This window comes from Pinus tabuliformis, chromosome Q (genome assembly GCF_031772625.1).
Source record: "Pinus tabuliformis cultivar Carrire ecotype Pingquan chromosome Q, CPIR1, whole genome shotgun sequence".
Classification (NCBI taxonomy): Eukaryota; Viridiplantae; Streptophyta; class Pinopsida; order Pinales; family Pinaceae; genus Pinus; species Pinus tabuliformis.
Genome location: NC_142296.1, coordinates 616,065,052 through 616,073,139, shown reverse-complemented (window position 1 = coordinate 616,073,139; position 8,088 = coordinate 616,065,052).

Here is an 8,088-nt window from a genome sequence, read left to right as displayed (position 1 = left end):
CAACAAGAAATCCTAAATTTTATGGGTCCATGTTGAGTGATTCCTAAATTTCAGGGGTCCATGGTGATTTATTTTGAGTTGTAATTAATTAATTCAGTCTAACTGAGTTATAGTCAGTTAAACTAGTTCAAACAGTTGGAGGAACTAGTAGGAGGTCTAGTAGTGGGGAGAAGCTTCAGTGCAGCTTCACTGCTCCACCATTTAACTGAAGATTCACTCATAAATAACTCATGCATGTCGGTTCAGAGGAAGACCCATTTGAGATTAGAGTTTAGGGATAGTGTACTATCAGTTGTATAATTTTTTGAGTTGTACAAATGGTGCATGAAATCAGTAGAATACCTATGATGAATTGCGAAATTGTGGTGAGGGATTCTCCCAATTAAATATGGGATAATTTTCTCAGGAATTGCATAAGGAAGTAGGGGCTTGGCAGGCATCATAATTGGCTAAGTTTTGGCTTGAGCTGGTTTGTGAAGCAGAGAGATAGATTGTACTTATGTAGGATTTGTTTGGGTTGAACAAGCATTGTGTTTTCTTCTCAGATCTTATGTTTAATGAAATATAGATAGTCGGGGTTTTGAGCAGTTAATTTCCCCTACAAAAAAATATTTTTTTATGTGCAATTGAAATATTCCTTTTCTGCTTAGTGTTTTCATCAATCAATTTTGGTTTCCGCTAATGAGCAGAGTAGATTCATGTCTTTTGTTTTAGCATATCACATAAGTTGTTGAATCTACAAGAAAAACCATCCCTGATGTTGTGTGAACTCTACAAGGAATTGAATGAAGACCAGAGCCTCAAAGAAAAAAAAAATTGATCACTGTTCAGAGGAGTCATGCCTGAGGTACATGTTTGTCTCTGGAAGAAAATTTAGAAGTATGTCATGAGTGATAAATAGCCATAATGTTGTGTTGAGGCCACGAAAATCGTTGCAACAACATAGGGGAAACCACCCGGTCCGGACCTTAGTACAGCTCCTTTTCCGTTTGGAATAGTGGCTCCGACTGGGGATAATGGGACCAGTTTCCCAATAATGGATAAAAGTGGGATAGATGAGTAACTTGTGATGTATGATGGTGATAAGAGAACAACTAAAACTATCGGCGAAATATATTAACTATAATCTAATCCCGGGACTTATCAATCATTAAAGCGTAGCGTTTGATAATCTGTGCTTTAAGGCAGGCATATAGATGACTCTAACGTTAAAGCATAGATGTTTAAACCATTTAAGATTGCTCTGCATAATTAGTTATGCAGAGCGATAATAGCGAATTACTACACTTTGTCATTCATATCATTGCTACATGCATGATTAAAAGAAAGGGCATATCACAAAACATCCAATAGTGGAATGAAATGAAGATTTGTTGTTACAGCGCATACATGTATTCAACAATAGCAAAAATAATAACACAACAATTCATATAAGAGGAAAGAAAACAGATGCAGATAAAAGTACCATGTAAGCTGCTTAACAATCCAGTATATTAATCGCTATGTCACAGTCCTTCCTTCAAACCAGAAAGCATTCCAAACAAGAGACAATAGTGCACAATTGTATAAAACAGCCTTCTCGTTAAATTAAGAACTATCGGTCGAGTTTCATAAAAGAATATAGGTTGAAGCACAGTAGTGCAAACTTCAGCCTTTAAGTCTATTACAAAATTTTACGACCCTTTCCAAAACAGTGAAAGGGTCTATAAATACTAATCTAATCTAAATATCTAAAAAAAAACTGAAAAGCTATTAACTTGGCATCAATAAATATTTTTCCATCTTCCTTGGCGATCTGGCAGTCGGCAGCAATGCTTCATTCGGTGGGCTCTTTGCCTTTAAACCTCAGCTGACATATCGCCAGCATTGGCTCTACTTCCGGTGGAGTGTTGAGATGCGAAGTGAGCTGGGTGATTGTTTGCTCAGGAAAGATAGAAGGTTGATCAAGCCTTCGTCTCTTCCTTGAGCGCTTAACAACAGATTTATACTTTGGGCTATAGAAAACATCCAGGGGAGGAATATCTTCCACCTGGAGAACAATTTGATCGGAAGGATCTATAGTAATTACCTCAACATCCTTTGAAATGGGTGGGCCACTGGTTCCGCTTAGAACCTGAGAAGAAGTGGTTTCTGGCGCATCGCTTGTTTTAGAGGTGTCTGTATCTTTGGAGCCTTCCTTTCCACTGATAATGGAATCGAATTGGTTCCATTGTTTAAGCAATTCAGGATCAATGGAGGTCTGTTTATGTTGCTCTGTCTGGGATTTGCTCTGCTCTTTTTCTTTTTCTAACCTCTGCTGCTCTTCTAACTCTTTTCGCTGCTGCTCTTCTAACTCCCTTTGTCTCTCTTCTTGCTCCCTTTTCTGCCTATCTGCCAATTCCTTCTTTTGTTTATCTGCCAGTTCTTTCTTTTGTTTCTCCTCTTCTTCTTTCTTCCTCTGTTCCTCTATCTCTTTCTGCTTTCTCTGTTCTTGATCCTTCTGCGCCTTTTGCTGTTTTTCTATCTGCTCCTTCTTCTGCCTCTCAGCTTGCTCTTTTCTTTGTTTTTCTGCCTGCAGCTTCTTTTGCCTTTCCTCCTGTTGTTTCTTTTGATCATTAGTTGTAACAGGAGGTTGGCTTGTCTGTTGCCGACCAGGCTCACTTGAGGAAGACGCTGGGGTTGTTGTCAATAAATCTAGAGGCAGAGTTTGCAACCTCTGCTCTCTAAGTTTATTGAACTCAGTTAACATCTCATCATTATATCTCATTCTAGCAAGCTCTTTGGCCTGACCGATTGTATCGGCGGCGGTGAACAGGTCATCAAACATATCCTCTTGATGGTCAACTTTTGTTAATTTGGCCTGTTCTAGGGCAGTGTAGACAGTTTTACATGGATCATAGAGTCTGCTTGGGAGAGTGGCTAGGGATAAAGCTTGCATCTTTGTTGCCTCTTTTTCTGCATGCTTGAGATCATGCAGAGTATAAACACCAATTCTCAAGGGAAAAGAGGGCTAGCCCCTCTTCTTTTCTTTCTTGAGAGTTTGTGTGACACTCTCGGCCATAATCTGGTAAGATATTTCTCGGGCCAACAATTTGTCTGGAACATATAAAGGGAGAACATGTGGCTTGGCCTGGCTCCCAAAAACCCTAATATAGGTAAAATTCTCTTCTCCAAACCAACCTGCTACAGCTGGTAAGTCGAAGGAAGCGAGATAGGAAATTTTGGGAATAGGTCGATCAAATATGGAATAATGAATGGGAACCATAAAACCATTGCAAATTTGATACAAATGGTCCTTGTAAGAGGACTTCCACAATTTCTGATGATACAAATGAATGGGTGAGGGGTCTTGGGTGGTCCACCTCCAACCGAGGATAGGGAATTCAGAATTAAAACATAAAGTATCCATAATGTAAGCGCTATAATAAAATGGTGGGATTTTCCTTTCGGAAACTCTGGATTTGGCTCTAAAGTCACGAACAGCTACGGCCAACTTATCAGAAAGAATGGTGGCCCAATCCATGATTATACTATTAACAGCTGCTTCCATCAGGGGAACCATTTCTATGTCGAAATTAGCAGAGTCATGTAACCCCCATAGCCTACACATCATAATCCCCGCATAGCAATAGGGAGAAGCCAAAGAATCGGCGGAGTACTTACCCGAGCTTTCGTGCTTGTGTTTGGCCGGATTCTGCCTCCAATCCCGGATGGGTTCAGATTGTACTTCATTCTCGGCTGCAAATTTCTCCACGAAGGCTTTGTTATAGATTTTCTCCGGCTCGGGCGAATGATACATTTGCCTTAGGTGCTCTGGCTTGAACGACCTGAAAATCCTTCCATCTCTTGTGTGGAACGTTCTATCAATGATTGGAATTTCCTCGATTGCCCAGCGCACTACATCAGTGTAGGGAAGGACCTGCTCTCTGGCTGCTATCCTGTGAAGAAAGGAGTCGGCCAGGTCTTTGAGAGTAGCATCGGACTTCTTTAGTACATCCACACTAGCCTCTGTCACTGTCACTTCAGGTTGCTCAGCTTCTAATAGGTTATATGTGCCCTGCCATGAAGTCCTATTGAGACCAGTGCACGTAGTGTCTGAAATTAGGCCTTTCTTCTTATCCGCAGCAGCTTTTCCTGCAACAGATGCAGCAGCGGAGCCCGCGGTCCTCTTGGATTTCTTCCCCATCATGCTCAGACTTCTCTCAACAGATGAATTCTACACAAAGGCAAGAGAAATCGTAACAAGGAAATAACAATGAAAATCCATAAAGGGAAAGATATATCATTTGAAGCGTGGTGATATTAATTCTCAAAAGTGGTTGCGGATCCAATCACTGGGAAAATATTGCAGATGCATTAATGGTGATTTAAGGCCTGCTACCCATTAAATGAGTATCACACCGTTATCCGGCTGAATGACCCCCCTTGAGCGTGCAACAGATATTTTGGCGGTTAAACGCAAGTGTTCGTTAATCGAAGGGGCAAAGTTTTAAATACACATGCATTACCTTATCCCTGCATTTAACGGCATTTTGAAATTTGCGCTTTATCAACCGGATGGCGATATAACTTTAAGGCTTCAAGCGATGAGTTTTTTGAGAATGCCGAGTGCCGATGAGCGATATCGCATCGCATCGGGGAATAGATGCAACACAATCATTAGGAAAAGATCTTGCCGAGTGCCGATTGCGACATCGCATCGCATCGGGGGTAAGACCCGAGCGTCTTATCAAAGTGCATGAGATCCTGCCGATGGCCGATAGCGATATCGCATCGGGTCGGGGTGTATAACTTAAAGTGTTTTTGTCCCACATGAGGCAGCGCCGATAGCCGATCGCCGATATCGCATCGCGTCGGGGTGTGAGTTATGTGCCTTTATTAGGTGTGCATGGAATATCGCCGCTCGCCGATAGCAATATCGCATCGGCGGAGAACAAGGTGCCGTTTTAATGTATTTCTCATGTCATTGCGATATGCGATCTTGCGATCGCTTTATCGCAATAACAAAAGATTGCTTTATTATTGGAACACTATTATTGAAAAAGGCTTCAATACATAAACTCATTTGATTATTATACCTTTTTGAACACAAAAGCATTGATGCCAATTAAATTTTAAAAGGGACCCATTCCATATATTAATTTTATGTATGAATGAAAATGTTATGAAATGGGGGGGTTGTTGTAGAGCACAACATGTTGGTACAAACTCAATTTAATGGAAGAGCTCCTTGATTCTATAGTGTGACTGAGATTTATTTCTTAGTAGGATGAAAGACACTCAGGTGGATAGTCCTTGCATCAATTAATATGCAACTCTAGTTGTTGAAGTAGCTAAGCAGGATAAAATGCTTACAAGCCGAGGTTTCATGTTTAATATGATCATAGTAGCAATGTATCAGATGCAACAGAAGGAAGGAGTATCATGAAAAGGTACACTTAGGAAATGTGAATAGGTAGAGTGATGGCTGACAGCGACAACAGCGATCACTATGTTTCAGTGAATCAAAACCCAGGATTGCAGTTGAGAAACGTGGCGGAAAGCAGCATTATTTCCAGTGAGATGAGTGGGGATATTTTTGCATGTCTACGATGCAAGAAGAGGTTTTGTATGCCTATGTTGCATAGAAAAGAGGTTGACTGATCATGTGCTGCAAAGAAGAGGCTGAGAGTGCCTATGCAGTGGAAAGAGACCCCGAGAGAGAATTTTTTGTTGTGTGAGAGGTCGAGAAGAGCATGTGGAATAGAAGGGGCCGAGTGTTGAATATATGTTGTTTATATTAGAGGGTAGCGAATAGTAGAGTGTTGTGTGGGATGTGAATAAGTTATTATTATTGAGAAGAATAGTGGGTTGATGTAGAGTGTGTGAAGGACAAAGTGTTGTGTGGGCCAAAAGGGGTGAGGAGCACAGAGTTGATATCAAGCAGAGTAGCTGCCATCTAAAAAGAAAATTAGTTCCTTTTTTAGTGTGGGTTGGAACCTACATATAGGAATTTTATGCTTCCATCTCTGGTGGGTGTATGAGATGGCTTGGGGGTTGGTACCTCCTACAAGTTTGTGCTTGTATAAATATAAGGAGTTGCAAGTTGGTGCTTTCAACAAATCCATGAATTTTGTGCTTCAGATGGTGCTTCTGGTAGGCTGATCAGGTGTATGCAAAAGGAGGGATTTGGTGCTTCCTGCTAGTGGGTGCTAGCAAACAATCAAATGGAGTTGGTGCTTCTTGTGAGTGGTGGCTCACAAACAAATTGATGTAATAGAGTAGGTGCTCTTATTTTTACATCAATAACAACAACAAGCTTTGGTGGTTTTTTCCCGGAAGGGTTTCCACGTTAAACCTTTGTGTCTCATGTGTTTGCTTCTCATGATGTGTATGCTTGTGTTGATTCATATGGATGTTGTTATGGTTTGTTAATGGTTGCTCTCATTTAGTGGATGCCAAGTTTGAATGAGTAAAAGATGAATTGGCATAAAAGTTTAAATTAGCCTTAAAATTGATTCATCCCCTCCCCCCATCTCAGAATTAATATTCTTTCCAACAATTATTTCTAAAGATGGAGTCAAAGTCAATCCAAAAAGAGTATTAGGAATTCCTTTAATAAGTTTGCCTTGAAGCAAAAAGGAAGTTCAAGCATTTCTGGGGAATATTAATTTTCTATGGATAGTCATAGCCAACTATGCAGAGATAATAAAGGATATCACTAATATGCTTAAAAAGGACTAAGAGAATAAATGGAATGCTCAATCCAAATTTGTTTTGCACAAATTAAAAAAGCACTTACAGAAGCACTAGTTTTGGAAATTCCAAATCATCAAAGTCTTTTAGTAATTTTTCATTTGCATCAGATACTACAATAGTTGTTATCTTATTACAGAAAAATCCTAAAAACTTTGATCAACCAATTGTTTTCTTTGGAAAAGTAATGAGAGATGTTTTGTTAAAGTATGATATTATATAAAAACAGTCATATGCTTTGTTTCAAGCTTTGAAATATTTCAAAACTTATGTGTTTCATTCGAAAATAATAGTCTATGTACCAAATAATGCAGTGAAGATAATGCTTAATCAACCTGACACCAATGTAAAAAGAGGAAAGTGGATAGCCAAGATTCAAGATTTTGACTTGGAGATCAAACCAACAAAGTTAGTGAAGGGCCAAGGACTAGCAAAAATTCTGGCATAATCAAATTGCAAAATCTTGGCTATAAATTCAATAATGCATTCGTCAGCTCTAACTTCCAAAGAGAATCCACAAGAACCTACTTCTGAACAAATAGAGAAGAATCCACAAGAACCTTCTCATAATTCCATCTCACGAAAGAATCCACAAGAAACGTTTGTGCAAATCAAGGGAAAATTTATGTTATCTAATTGGTACAAAGATATATTTTACTTTTTATAGAAGTTTTATTTTCCTCCTGAAGAAAATAAGGATCAAGCCAAATATCTCAATCTTAAATCTATAAAATACTGCATAACCAATGAGAATCAATATTGGAAGGATCCTTTGAGTATTCTTTTTCTATGCTTAATTGAAAGTGAAACAAAGGGAGTGATAGATGAGTTCCATGAAGGAGTTTGCAGAGGACATTATGCATGGAGAGCCACAGCACATAAAATTTTGAGAGTTAGATTTTATTGGCCAAATCTATTTTCTCAAGTTGGTCCAAGGTTTGGAGTTACGTTCCTTGCCAAATTTTTGCAGGTAAACAGAAATTGTCTTCTTTTCCTTTAATTCCAGTATTAGTTGAAGCACCTTTTTTGCATTAGGGTTTAGACTACATTAGGGAATTTAATCCCACACCAAGTAATCAGCATAAATGGATTTTAACTACAATTGATTATTTTACTAAGTGGGTAGAAGCCATTCCAGTTAGAAATGCAACTAATGTTGTGGTAATGAAGTTTAATGAAGAAAATATCTTATCAATTAGAATTAATTACAGATAATGCACAAGCTTTCAGTTATATGAAGATGATTGAATTATGTCAGAAATATCAAATTTATTTGCATCATTCCACTCCTTATTATCCACAAGGGAATGGATTGGTTGAGTCCACAAATAAAATCCTAATTAAAGTCATTAAGAAGACACTTGCTGATCACAA